Genomic DNA, 14,933 nt, shown 5'->3' with positions numbered 1-14,933 from the left:
GTTCAAGGCCAGGTTGGACAGAGCCTTGGGTGACATGGTTTAGTGTGAGGTGTCCTTGCCCATGGCAGGGGGGTTGGAACTAGATGATCTTAAGGTCCTTTCCAACCCTAACTATTCTATGATTCTATGATTAACTTGACTTTAAGGTCAGAACATAGAACACAATAAAATAGGAAATCCACAAGAAAAAAAATTTCAGTGTATTGCTGTTGGAAAACGGAAAAGGGAAATTTTTGGAAGGGTTCAACATTTAAGTAAAATAGGTTTTTTTTTGTTATTTTTTAAGGATCATTAAAAAGGCATAATTCTAAAGTGATTAGATTTTTAAATCATTGAATCTTATGGCAGGGCAGAAAGTATCATATACATGTGTGTACTGTCTAATAGGGAAAAAATATCTTGCTTTCAGAGACATTAGACTAATAAAACAAACAATTTCATTGCATCTCTTCTATAATAATTTAAATAGGAATTTGGAGAGAATATTTACTTTAATACCCATAAATATTTAAATATTAAAACTCTATTCAATACTCCTAAATATTGGCAAATGAATTGTGAAACCCAGGAAAATACAGCTGTTTGTATCATCTCAGTGTTCCTCTGAATGAGATCACAGTGTAATTGAATAAAACTCATATCTAGAAGGTCATTAATTAGCCAGCATGTAATAGTTCACAAGACCTGCTAATATATGGGGCTTCTGGGAACTTTTTCAGATTGCAGCAATTGATTTTGTCACAGAGCCAAAAAATAGAGAGCAGTTTTGATATCTTTTTTTTCCTCTTCTAGAAACACACCTGATAAATCTGGTAGTGGCTTTTCTTTTCTTACCCTCTGTTCAAATCAGACCATAATTACTCTGGCATCAAGGTCAGGCAACTTGGCTAGCTCTGAAAGATATCAGCTGTTTTTCTCATGCTTGCTGAACCTCTCTTAGACAAATTTTGCATTGTTTTTTGTGTCAGTTTTATCGTGGAACATCGTGCTGCCATCTGGGAAGAAAAACACCATGGTACAGGAGCAGCTGGTGAATGAGAATGGCCAAATAAACATTGGCACTCACTCTGCCACTAGGTGAGATAAGAGGGCTGAGGCCTAGCCAAAAGAGACAGCCCAAACTGCTGCCATTGTCCTTCACTGTCCCCTTTCCCCTTATCTTTGTTTAAAAACACAGCTATCATTCATTTTAGAGAAGGGAAACCAAACCTAGCTATCAGGTGTTGGACATACCCTTCTGAAGCCTGGAAAACAGAGATATTCACAGTCAAAAGCATTTGAAGTGTCTTGCTAGTTGGCTGAGTGACTGGATACTTTTATTTTCCTGGAAAAATAACAAGAACATTTCATATTTCTGTAGCAATTCCTGTCGCAGGAATTCAAAGCACTTTAGATGTAAAATAATTCGCTAAGCACTTTGAGAATGGGTAAGGAGCTATTAACTTCATTTTCATAGGCAGGGAAGTTGAGGTACAAAGAAACAAATACCTGATTTGTTAGATATGGGTTAGATGAGTTTGTGTTAATGCCAGTAATAAACCCTAATTCTGAATTGCTTTGCCTTCTCCGCTAGCAGCCACCCAATTTTCTTCTCAGAGATTTGAGGCCAACTCAGAAATTTAGGGAGCCAGCAGACTTTCCCAACCTTAACCTCCAGAAATGCAAAACATGATCATAGGATCACAGAATACGAGGTGCAAAGGGACCTCAAGGATCATCTGGTCCAACCTTTCTTGGCAAAACATGTCCTAGACTAGATGTCCCAGCACCTTGTCCAGACAAATCTTAAAAGTGTCAGGTATTGGAGAACCTGCCACTTCCCTGGGGAGATTATTTCCTAGGATGATTTCTCTCATTGTGAAAATTTTCTTCCAGTGTCCAGTCAGAATCTCCCCAGGAGTAACTTGTGCCCATTACACCTTGTCTTTTCTCTGTGACTCCTTGTAAAAAGGAAGTCTCCATCTTCTTTGCAGCCACTAGAATATGGTAGTAAGGTCTCCCCTTCTTTTCTCAAGGCTGAACAAACCAGTTCTCTCAGCCTTTCCTTATGTGGCAGGCTTCTCAGTCCTTTGATCACCTTTGTGACCCTTCTCTGGGCCCTCTCCAGCCTGAATGCATCTTTTTTGTATAGCAGGGACCAAAACTGAATACAGTATTCCAGATGCAGCCTGATAGATGATGAGTAAAGTGGGATAATCTTCTACTGGTGATGCCTTTGTTGATGTAACTCAGCATCTTGTGGCTTTCTTTGCCACAGCAGAACACTGTTCACTCATATTGAGCTTGCTGTCTAGCAGAACCACCAGGTCCTTTTCCACAGAGCTGTTCCCCAGCCAAGCAGATTCCAGTTTGTGCTGCACTCCTGGATTGTGTTTACCCAGGTGAAAGACCTTACACTTGTCCTTGTTAAACTTCATGAGGTCCTTGTTAGCCCACTCTTCCAGCCCATTCAGTTCATCCAACAGAGTAGCTCTCCCAGTGTGTCCACTTCCCCACTCAGGAATCATTGTCAAACTTCATCAGGCTACACTTGGTCCCATCACCCAGATCACTTATGAAGATATTAAACAGTGATAAGGGAAATATTGGTTCATGGGGAACAGGTCATCACTTTGAAGAGGAGTTGTTTGCGACAATCCTTTGAGTGCAGCCAGTCAGCCAGTTCCCCACCCACTGCACAGACCACTTGTCTAGATCATAACACAATGGTTTCTATAGGGGGAGACTGTGGAAAACTGTATAGAAAGCCTTGGACAAATCCAGGTAGACAGTGTCCACTGCTCACATGGATGAGCAGGGTACTTTGTTGTAGAAGGCAATCAGGTTTGTCAGGCATGATTTGCCCCTCATGAATCCATGCTGGTGTTTCCCAATCATGTACTTCATTTGTCTTGTGATAGTTCCCAGGAAGATCTGTTCCATAACTTTCCCAAACACTGAAGTAAGTCTGATGGGCTTATAATTTCTTGGATCCTCCTTTAAGCCCTGACACAGGGTTGTATTCTTGTTTATTTGCTGGAGTTACCTTCTGAAGATCCCTTCTCTGCAGACATATGGCAAGGTAGTGGAACAGGTACAACCTGCTATCTGTGGCACAGACTTTCGAAAGGTATGGAGGGGCTGATTTTTAACTCATAGCACTGAGTTTCTGTAAGTTTCTCCTTTGATGTCAGAGTATGTATGCTCACATTTGCAGCTTGGATCAGTTGAGAATCCATTTACATTTGGCACAGACTGGACATATAGAAACTTGCAGACAGTAACAGTGCCTAAGATTGCCTGTCAGCTAATAGATCTGGGAAATTTTACTTAAAATACCACTCTTTTTTTAATAATTGGCATGATTGGTTGTGAGACAAAAAGCTGAAAATTTGAAATTGAGAAAAAATAGTCTGTATGGTATTCAAATTTAAGGATGAATTATTTCTTATCATTATTATAGTGTTTCTTTCTTTATCAAATAAAGACTTAGTTGTCCACTCAAGTTTTATTACCAATTTTGACTGGTTGATGGCTGTTTGGGGGAGAGTTTAATAATCTCAATTTACTTCCCAGTGATAACAGCTGTCTTTCTCAGAAAATCACATATGGCACCAACTTGCGTGCCTGTCAGCCCTAGCAAGGCTAACATGCTGTTAACATTCTCTTTGTGAAGAACACTTTCACTATGATGTGTTACTGAGGCCTTCTAGAGCAGTCAAAAAAGCAATGACCCTAAAATGCTTGCTCTGACCTAACATCCCTTACTGCTATAGAAGTAAGAGCAAAGACTAGTCCAATCTGAAATTGCCTTGTCTTGCTTTCTTGTGTCTTCTATGCACCTGCAAAAGACCAAACAGTCACAGTTCATGGGCTTTTAACAGCAGGGACAATCATTATCAGTTCTGACCTGGCGCAGTAGCATAGTCCACAAAACTTCACATTTGTATGGACTGTGAGCAAAACCAGGCAGTTATTCAATAATCAGGGAAGCGAAAGAAGCCTTGTTTCCACTCAGTCTGTACCACCCATATGCAATCCACCCTCTTGTTGGCTCCGTCCACTTTCCATGGCAATTCTTTGTCCCTTGCCCAACTCTACTAGTTCCTTCTGAGGGACTCTAATGGCCACATCTATTAAGGTTGATTCAAAGCTCTCTGTAAGTGTATATGACGTTAACTGTTGACACTGTAAACGGCTACAATGGGCTGAATTCTGCCTGCCTTTCTCACAGTGGAAGCACTGGTTTAGGTCTCTCTCCCTACTGCTCTGTTCATATTCATTAACTTGTGTCATTATGCCTTTATAAAGTTGCTGGGAGAAGAAGGAAACCTTGCAGAAGGTTGCAGTGTGCTGTCACATCAGTCTTGTTTCTTTAGAAAGCTAAGCTATTTACAAAACACCAACAGCTTTGGGCGCAGTCACAGTCATGGAGAGTGTGGACCCAGCCCCACAAGATGCGAGCATCAGGCAGTATGTTTAAGGTGACTAACTACCCTGTTGTACTATCCTTACTACATAAGATTTTTCTTATCTTTGCTGTTTTCCCAGGACAACTTCTGTACACCATGGAGAATATTGATATTATATTGCCAGCTGTTAAAATTTTCCACTAGAAGAAGAGAAAAAGAAAAATAAATTGGACAGTGAAAGATGCAAAGATAATGAAAGAAAATAGAGACTAAATTATGTGATTTCAATGAATATATTAGTTTAAACTAAAAAGCTCTTTAAATCACTGATTTAACTGTCCCAAAGCATTTGCAAATTGGCATTACAAGTGTTTTATGAACCTCGAACCCTCCTTCAGAAACTTCAAATCCAAACTACTATTAATTAAAAACACTTGAAAACTTTTTGTTTACAAAAGACAGAAAAAAGTGCCTGTAATTGAGGCAGTGCCATGTGCCAGGAGTAAACTCAGAATTTTAGTAGGCAGAATTTTAGATGGCTTTGTGTGGAAAACTACTCATATACTGGCTAGCTACTATAATATCTTATGTGTCAGTTCCACACAATAGAGAGCAGCCCAGTGGGACTCTGCTGTGGCCATCTGGTGTGGTTTAGCACCATGAATACATATTATTTCAATTCCTGGAAGTAATTTGTCAATTAAATATTACACCTGGATTAATTAGCCTTAATAATGTTAATAATATACTTAAGTATACTTAATAATAAAGCCAGCCCTAGTATTGTCTGATTCCTCTTTCTGGGTACAATATTGACTGTAACCTCTTTAGTAAAGCATTTCAGTTGATTTTGATTGTAAAGTGAAGGTAACTACCAGAAACTGAGAAGCATGATTTCTACTTTGAATTCTAAAAAGCTAGTTTGTTTGGGTTTTAGTTTCTACCCCTTTGGGTTTTCTACTGAAGAGTTGGAAATTCTGAAGTTTTGCTTTGCAGGAAGACTATGTAGCTTGCTTGACAGAGCAGTCCTTTGACATGTCCCTTCCATGCTTTACTGTGCTCTCAAGCTTCCCTTTGATTTTAATATCTGATTGAACTCAGTAGCTGAAAAAGAACAGCACTAAAAGAGGTTACTCAGCAAAAGGCATGCAAAGTTTGAAAAAACCGAAACCAGTCCAGAAACAGACTGAACATAAACCTGTTGTGATGGTGGCATCTTGACTGTGTGATGTGATGGAATTAGGTCACAGAATAGAGGGGAGGTTTTGAGTAAGTTGTGGTCTTGGATAAATATGGTTCTGGACTTTCAGGTCATTAAGAAGTGAAAACTTGATTGAGATGCTAGGAAATGGCATTTACCATGTTCCCCAGCTCCAATACCTACTTAGAATCATGGATCTGCTGGTTATTTGTGCTTGGTGTATGAGAACTCAGAATAACAGTGAGATATGCAGCAAGTATGTGAAATGCAAGTGCAAGGTTATGAAGCATCAAGTGTTTCCTGTGCAAGAAATGGCATTGAAAGGGCAACAGTGGGTATAAAAGAGCACTTACTTAGAAGAAACAAGATGCTATGAGTGTTATTTGTCTTTGACACTAGTGTTCTGGATGATTCTAGGCAAATCACCATGTCCAAATGTTTGGTCTTGACATCTGTGAAACAATGATGGCCTCAGTAAAAACACTGATAAAATGCTGTGGGTAAAAATGCTTCCCCCAACTTCCCCCAGTGAAAGCGGTATAAAAGACTTAAGTTTTCCTATTGCTTATCATAGAAACCATTCAGTGCATCCAATCTCAGTGTCCATCTTATGATAAAACTGTTTCTGTTGTGGCTCTCTGGTGAGTTAGCAACCTACTTTTCCCACTGTTTATCAGAAACTCAGCAGCTAAGTCCCATGGACAGGTTTTGCTAACAAAGTATTAAGCTTAGTTTAGATATTTTCAATATAGAGACGCAATGAGTAACAAAAATAAAGCGCCAGCACTGTGTAACTGTTCTCAACAGGTTGCAGATCAGACTCCAGGGCCATAGCTTGTCAAACACTGATTTGGAGAAAAAAAGAAAACTCAAAAAGGTAAATCTTACTCTAGGTTCTGTTATGGCAGAAGATACAGCAGCTTCACTATCTCCGTAGGGTAACTCAAGGCTGGCTTGTTTGTCGTGAGATCAGATAAGTCATGCTGGTGCAATAGAGCCCTTTAAAAATGGTGGTTTAAAGGGAAGGTTCGCAACTGCACCCAGTCTGGAGAAATTTGAATCTACTTAGCTCTGTGCCTTTTTATTTCCTGGAGATACCCTCCACAGAGGAAAGGAAACGCTACATGAGAGAAAGGAAATAATAGTGATGAGGAAACAAACTAATTTATGTACATAAAATTACTTAGTTGCAAAGAGAAATACAAGTCTACCCTTTCACAGTGAATGAACAGAGGACTTATTCTTTCCCATTGTGAAGATATCACAACTGTACATCTTCTTAGGCTCCCTCACAGTGAGCACTTTTATACTGCCATTGCTCCTGAAACCATCTTGCATACTAGTGTCCAACTCAGTTGACCTACACTATCTCAGGCAGCAGTAGAATTCTAGCTGCAGCTAGCTGCACAAAAATCATTGGAGACTGCAGAAGTATCTAAAAAAAACCAGGTAAATATTCAATTACTTTTCCTTCAGAAGAAGTCCATATTACTCTAAGTACAATATTCTCAGCATCAAGCTAGGTAGTTTGAATTTAGCTTATGTATGTCCTTAAATACAGTGTTTGTATTGACATAACGTAACCTGGCACTATGTGTTATATTCTTTTTGTCCACAAGATGTCAATGCATGCCAAGGATTTCAGTGCACATAGCCCAGTTTCTTTATGAGTTGAAGCCTAACTATTTTCATGTTAGTGTTTTGTGTAGCTACAGTGCCTATGCCGTCACAACCATGATTCTCACTGGGTTCACTGAGCAAATGCCACTGCTAATAACTAATAAACAAACAAAAAATAATAACAATAATAACAACACTCATAATAATAAAACTATTAGTGCTAATAATAAACCCACTACTATGAATAATTAAAACCAACATAGATCATGCTGTCCAGCAGAAAGAATCTTTGGTAAGGGTGCAAATCTTAATGATGATCTTATGCCACCCGGTCTCCTGCTTGTCTTGTTTGGACACCTGATGAAGGGCGTACATCAAAATGTGCTGGTTAGGGATGTACATATGCAAGAAGGAGAAGCAAAGGCTGTTAACTTAGGCATTGTGCCTATTAGCCTGAAATCCCAAATGGGAGCTGCTCAACATCTGACTTGTTCAGAGTGTGGGTGGAATGAGTCTGTATGTATCAACAGCTGTCCATGTTTACTGATGAACTCAGTCTTAAAAAGGATTAGAATTAGACTTACGGAAATTCACGTTATTGCCTGTCATCACTGAAAGCTTTAACTTTGCTCTCATTTACATGAGGATATTATCAGAATAACATGAATATACTGAAATAAAATGAACAGGTTAAGGAACAGAGGTTATTTCTTCTGATTATAAAGAAATTCTGAGTTCTTCGCATGTAGGCATTTGAGAGATACTAGTTTTTATCAGTTTACTGCTTCACACTTTTTAACGTATCCTGCAAACATAGCTGAAGATCAGAATATACCTGTCTGATATCTGAAGCCACAGATACAACCTAGACAGACTGATAAGGTCCTTATTTGCCTTGACTTATGGTTAGTTGTTGTGGCAGAAAAGGCCTACATTCGAATGAATTTTCATGTATGTCAGAGACACCTAAGACTGTGGCATTGGTCTTTCTGGAAAAGGGAGACGCCAGGGTGGGTATGATATTGGCACTCCTCCAGGGAAGAGGAGGCACTCCTCCAGCCAGCATTTATGAATGTGTTTCAGTAATGCAGTAACTGCTGCCAGTTTGTCAGAAGCCAAGTTTTGCCAGATGCCTGTTCATTTTTTCCATAGACCTTTAATATTTTCTTTCAAATAAGGAGGTTGGAAAATGAACTGAATGTCATTTTTACAACACAGAAGCTAAACTTGTCCTTTCTTGAATCTTTTATAAAAAATAAATAATTATTTTAACTTTAATATGTTAATTTTAAGTAGTGTAAGCTACGATTATTTTCTGTTATTCTCTCACTTTTTGAGTAGGGGACTGATCCTGTTCCTTTCTGCTTGCACAAATATTTTCTGGAGTCAGTGGAATTAAAGCAACATCAAAATAAGTTACTAATAATTAATCTCATTATTTGTTATTAATAAATAACCTCATTATTTGTTAGGTGCCTAATACGTGATTTTGCTTTCACTGGAATAAATATTGGGTAATATTTGTTAATATTTCCTTTCCTACTAACCAGCAGAAAAGACTTCTACTGTATGAGGGAAATTTTGCCACCTGAATAGCAATACCAACAAAAGGTTACAAAGTATCTGTATTTTATTGTATATCTACCTGTCAATGAAAGGAGGAAAGCTTAGTACCCTTTCCTACAAACGTAAGTCATAGGAACTACAACTGGATGTGCTGTGTAGGAAAATAAGTCTTGGTGGTCTAAGTGTCGGGGTCTCACCTGTAGACCTGAGACCACTTCAGGTATTTGACTTTGGCTGCTTCTCATGCTTGGTGTAAGTCAAATATTTATCTGTTCTCTACAAGCTGGTGGTTGCAATCTCTAAGCTTTTAGAACCCAACTTTTATAAAGGGTGAAAATGTTATCTTCCCAATGCTGGCATATTTTGGTATTGTCTTTTGGGGTTTTTTTTGGCTTTAAGTTGGCAGGGCTATTAGATCTGATTGAAAACAGATTGGTTGACACTTCCATGGAATAGGTACTGCGCTGCCTAGGAATTCATACCCAACTGCAGCTACCTGGCCTTCCCTGCTTATGGCAAAGGTTGTGCCAAAGCCAAAAGTGCCAAAAGACCCAGAGGAAGGTCTTATCTTCTGAACTGACTTGCTGGAAAATCTGTTTAATAGAACACAATGAAAAATCAGCTGAACAAAGATTACTGACTATGAAATAGGAACTAAACCAGTTTTCTTTTGATTGATAGCATTTTAATCAGCAACATTTTAATCTCTACTAACTAGAATATTCTCAGATCTACCTCTTGCAATCTATCTTTGTTCTCTGTCTCTGCCTTCTCTCTCCTTTCCCATCATTGATGTCCAGGGATACTTCTGACAAGTCACCACAATAATAAATTATTCTTTTATTACTGTGATAACAGGAGAGATAACAATGTGTTCTTCCAAAAAAAAAAACCATTATCTTCACTATGAGGTGACAGGTAATGGGACAGTTAATCTCTTAGAGCTGTAGTTCCAGTCTTAAAGCAAATTCAAATATTTCTGCAAGTCTTATACTCCCTGTACATTTTGATGATCTTCATTAAGATCATAAATTTTGAGAATTAGTTTTGTCTTTAAGAAAAAGCTAAGGGTCTGAGCAGTTAAAACAATGTGTTATTGTTTGCTTTTTTTTTTTTTTTTTTTTGCCTAAGCTCATACAAGTATTTTGTCCCTTGTTTCTCAGGCATGTGCCTGTCCTTCTATCTCTGAAAGTAAAAAGGAAGGCAATTAAGTTTATCAGCTTCAAGTGCAAAGACTCTATGGCCGGGGGAAACAGCTGGGAAGTCACGCAGCACCCCAACAAAATCCCCATTTCAAACACAGTATAATATTCACAAAATGAGAAGAAGAGTAAAACTTACATTTATGTGTCCAGTAGCTTAAATATGACTTCCTCGCATCAGGAGAGTAATCTTTAAAGAAGCTTTAAAGATCTTGTTTACATAAGACAGTGAAAGATAAGTATAGCTTCAAACCCTCTTGTTAGACAGCTCTATAAGGCACAGGCATGCATTATTTCATTTCCTTCCTGTAATTAATCATTAAGACTTTTTTTCATTTAACAAAAAGACCTTCTGTATGCAGCATCTGAATTTGTGGCAATTATAATGTTTATTCATTTCCACCATACTGGTAGGGAAGACAGATCAATAGACAACATTTTGACCTGAGGCTTGTGAGATGCAGACTTTGTGTCTGTACTGTGAGACCTCAAACAAATCACTTTGGCACAAGTACCTTCAGAGATACCTAGGAAAGCCTACTGACTGTAATTTGTTTAAGGTGACTGACAGCCTCTGTGATCTTGCTCTCATTCTGGGTATGCCTATATTGTCTCTTGATGGCACTTTTCATAACCAGACTAGGGCATGAGATTGTCTGACCAGATGTAGAATTCTCTATCCAAATAATTGTCTACTTTCTTTGGTCAGTGAAGAGAAATAGGCATTGGAAAGCAGGATTCATCTGTTTTTTAACCAGTTGATTCATGCCCTAAAATTGTCTATTACTCTCCATTGGCTAGTAAGGAACTTCAGCCTTTGCTATAGTGACCTGAAGTTGGATGAGAGGCTGTGGGCAGCAGATCTGCCCCTGGAACATCTGGACAGTCACGCTTAAAGTACATAGCAGTACATAGTATCACCTACCTACTTTAATTCTATGGCTTGTTATGATCAGGGTGTCAGCAGCTGTCTGAATCTTCATAGCTTTACAAGATAGCTCTGAAGACATAAAGAAAGGGATTATGTCACATTCATAGCCATACTTGAGACCATTTTTAAAGAACAGTGCAGAGTATAACACATCTATATTTCACTAAAGCGTTGCATACAGAATATTGCGAGGAGCTTAGCTACTATAATGTGGATGGCCATATAAGGGCCAGCTGAGATAGATAAAGCCTGCTGTTTGGAATTATGTGGTTTTGTACATCATGATCTTCTGCACAGTGGTGCCTGCCAAGTGTGCTACAAAAGCATTTCAAGTACTGAGACATTAAGAATGTCACTCCGGAAGCAGCTAAATTGTTGCTGACCAGATATATATACACTGATAATTAAAATATTTTTTAGGTTGCTTTTTTTAGAGTTTTTTATTCTCACCACCCCCCTTCATAGTTCTTTTTATCTAGCAATTTTTCAGATTAACACAAAACTGTTCAGCATGTAAGTAGTGATTCAGAACCATTATTAAACATCTGTTAAATCGGGCAAGAGCCAGGAAAAACTTCAGCTGGATTGCAATTGTTCTTGAGAGGGTCAGCAAGGGAGTTCATAAGCACACACAACACAGGACACAGTTAGCCTGTTCACATTTGTTTTTCTCCTCTGCCCCTGAATCGTTGCTTTTAGGAGGACGCAAATGGCTGCAGCTCTCATATCCCAAGGAGTGTGTAGCTCCTGGGGTAGAGTAAGGAACTTGTGTTCCACCCCTCCTGTTCTTTGTTGTTTTGGGAAGCGCACAGATATGAAGACAGTTATGGAGAACATAGTAGCTAATGTTCCGGCATGTTTTGACAAAGTGCCCCCTTAACATACTTGCCTCTCCAAAGTGGCAACCCTACCTTAGCTGTCCACTGGCTTAAAAATAGCTTTTATCTCTTTAGAAGGAAGAAAGTAACATTTACAGTTTTGGGAAGCAAGCTCTGGTGAACCTTTCTTCAGAAATTAAAGATGTTTCTGCCACTAGCTGTCCATCCCATCCCTCTGCCAGAAGTTACCACAGAGTCAGTAGAGGGGAACATGTGTAGCACTTCCGCTGAAAAAGCCCAGTGTCCTAGGATAAACCGCTGTGGAAGATGAATGTCAGCTGGCACCATCTAGATGGAGTAGTTAAGATAGACATGTCATTTCTTCTATCTTCTTCGATTCAGGAACTGTAACCTTTGGCTGGGGGTAGGGTAGGCAGCAACCAGCAGTAATGTCTGTACTCTAAAGCAACTCAGCTATTACAGCTCCAGCTAACTTGACACTTTAGTAATGGAAACTACCATGAAATCTCCATACACTAATGCATAGAGCCTTAAATGGTATTTGCTTTCATAATAGCACAGTGTCTATCCAAGTGTGAAATCTGAATGAAGCTGTTGCAATATGAACTGGAAGCGCATAGCTTTTCATTCAGAGGAGCTGGGGCAGAATGCTATCAGTCTGGCTGAATCTGTTCAAACAGAGTTGCCATCTGTTATCACAATGCCTTGTTGCCCAATTAAAACAATATGACTGGATTACAACACTTTGAATAGCATTTTTTGTTAGATTATCTGTGATTCTAAAAAATCTACCATTCCTTCTCTTTGTCTCTGCACGTGCTAATGCAGGCGGTGTAAAGAAATTGCAAACTGCTCATTTATTAACTGTATGACCATAAGCTAGTTCTGAACATGAAAATATTTCTGCATTTTAAACTTTGGCTGAATTTGTCCAGTAACCATTTCCTCATTTTTTGAGGAAGTGCATAAATTTGTGTGTGAGCAAAGTTGCTGCCAGAGCTTCTGTATACACAAGGCCCATGGCTACTAAGGATGTAAGTTAATCACAGTAGATTAAAATATATTTTTTAAAAATAATTATTTTTACTTTTAAATATGATTTTTAAATGTAATGTTTTTCACTTCCTTACTGTTCTAGAGTCTTAAAGTGATAATTATATATGTCTCTTATTTATATGTTTAACTCATTATGACAGAATTTCTGATTTTACATAGTTCTGTGTTTATCATATTTTCTGTAGCATACAGATGAACATGCATTTTGGGGGTAGTTGAGCTTCCATTTTTATGCTGTATTCTTTAAAAGACAGCTAATAGCAAATGTAAAATAGATACCACCAATTGAAATCAATGTTTCCAAGAATAAAAACACTATCGATGGTAGAATTAACATGATGACTAAGAGCATAAGGCAAGCCTGTTAATCAAAGGCTCTATTATTTTAGACCTCTGAAGCACATTTATTTTACTTAAATAAAGTATTCAGTTTGATAACTACAAAACTTGTACCAGTACTAGACAAAAAGCCTTTCAAAATACCTTTATAACTGTATTTATATTTTTTTATTTTAAAGATTTTAATTTAAGGAAGCTAGAACACTTATGAAATTGAATTTCTGAAGTTGCTACCTGGTCCTGAATGGCACCATGGACATGCAGCCCCTTGAATTCTTACCCACCTTAAGCACATATTCTCACTGCAGCACGGTCTTTGGCTACTGATGGGTCCCTTTATAACTGCAATAGTCACCCTTGGACCAAGCACAGGGATAGATTGGATACCCATAAGCACCCTGTTCTGTGATTCTGAAAGTGTATTACACCGTATCATGTTAGGGATCAATACAGTTATTAATGGAGTTAGCCATAGTGTCTGCTTTCTACACTACCCTTTTTGACATTTCCTCATGTCGAATCTTCTCTGCATCCTGCTGTACTTCAGCTTTTGCTCTCTTTCTATCGCCTTTAGAGATCTTCAGTGTTACTTGTGTGGTTTTGCTATCCTTGCAGTGAGAAGGAAGGGAGCCAAAGGCTGGTCACGCTCTGTTTCCCTTCCTCTGTCAATCAGTACTCCTTTAGAACTGCCACAGATATGGGATACATGAGTCCCAGGTAAGGACTGAATGAGGAAGGGGGACTGGGTAAGGTATTCTGCTGCTTCCAGTGCCCTGAAATCCTCCCCAGACAGATTTTGACCTCTGACAAAATAATAACATGCTCAGATTAGTAAGGAGAGCGAAAGATCCCCATCCATAGGTTATTTTCCCCTTCTAAAACTCCACTGACCTTTTATTCAAAACATTTAGGATTAAAATAGTGGTCATATGAACTTCATATTCTGAAATATTTAGATAGAGTCATCAGCCACTAGTCCACTACAGTTTTTAAGTCTTGTATACCAATGCGTTATTTTTAGGATGCAACCTTTTTGTGGTTTCTTTCCACCAGTATTTTCTCCGTATCCCATCAACACGGAACTGCTATGTGGTTTTGAGGGCTCTAAGCAGAAAATAAGTAATGAGGCTCTGAGTGACAAGTCTGAAGTGAAACCTGAGTCCTGGACTTCCTGCCCACTTTCAGAGGCTCTGGTTAACATTTGCCTTAAGGGATTTTCTTTTTTTTTAATTTGTACTTTGTATTACCAGCTTACAACTAGGCCATTGCATCTGAGTGAAGAGTGCAGGCTCCTGAGGTTTTTTAAACCTGTGTGGAGTACTTAATTGAGAATGATTTAATTTTTTGTAATTACATTTCCCCTTTGGAGAAAAGCACCCTATATTTGCCAGACACCTCTGAAATTGCTTTCAATGACAAAAAAAGATTTGGCAGAAAAGCTAATCTCTAGATTCAGAAACAAACCAAAGAACAAAAACAATAATGTCCTTTAATATGAAGCTTTGCTTGAATTTTGGATCCTTACTGTGTTTCATTCACCAGAAGCTACCAGGCATGAATAGCAGGAATAGCAACACCATTTTCATGGCTACCAGACCTCTGACATCCTAGACAAGACACATTTTCTAAGCATGCTTTCCCTAAACAAGACTCCTTATTTGAGATAAAGCTTTTGATCTGGTGTCTGCTTTTCTCTGTCATTCACATGTAGTCCTAAATATTTCCTGAGACTCTTAATCTTCTTAACTTGAAATGGCTTGGCTGATGATGCAGATTGCAGCATAAAAG

This window comes from Pezoporus occidentalis, unplaced genomic scaffold, assembly GCF_034315485.1.
Source record: "Pezoporus occidentalis ecotype Australia unplaced genomic scaffold, CSIRO_AGI_Poc_V1 ctg21, whole genome shotgun sequence".
NCBI classification, from domain to species: Eukaryota; Metazoa; Chordata; class Aves; order Psittaciformes; family Psittacidae; genus Pezoporus; species Pezoporus occidentalis.
The sequence above is the reverse complement of the archived record's forward strand: the minus strand, read 5'-3'. Positions refer to the sequence as shown.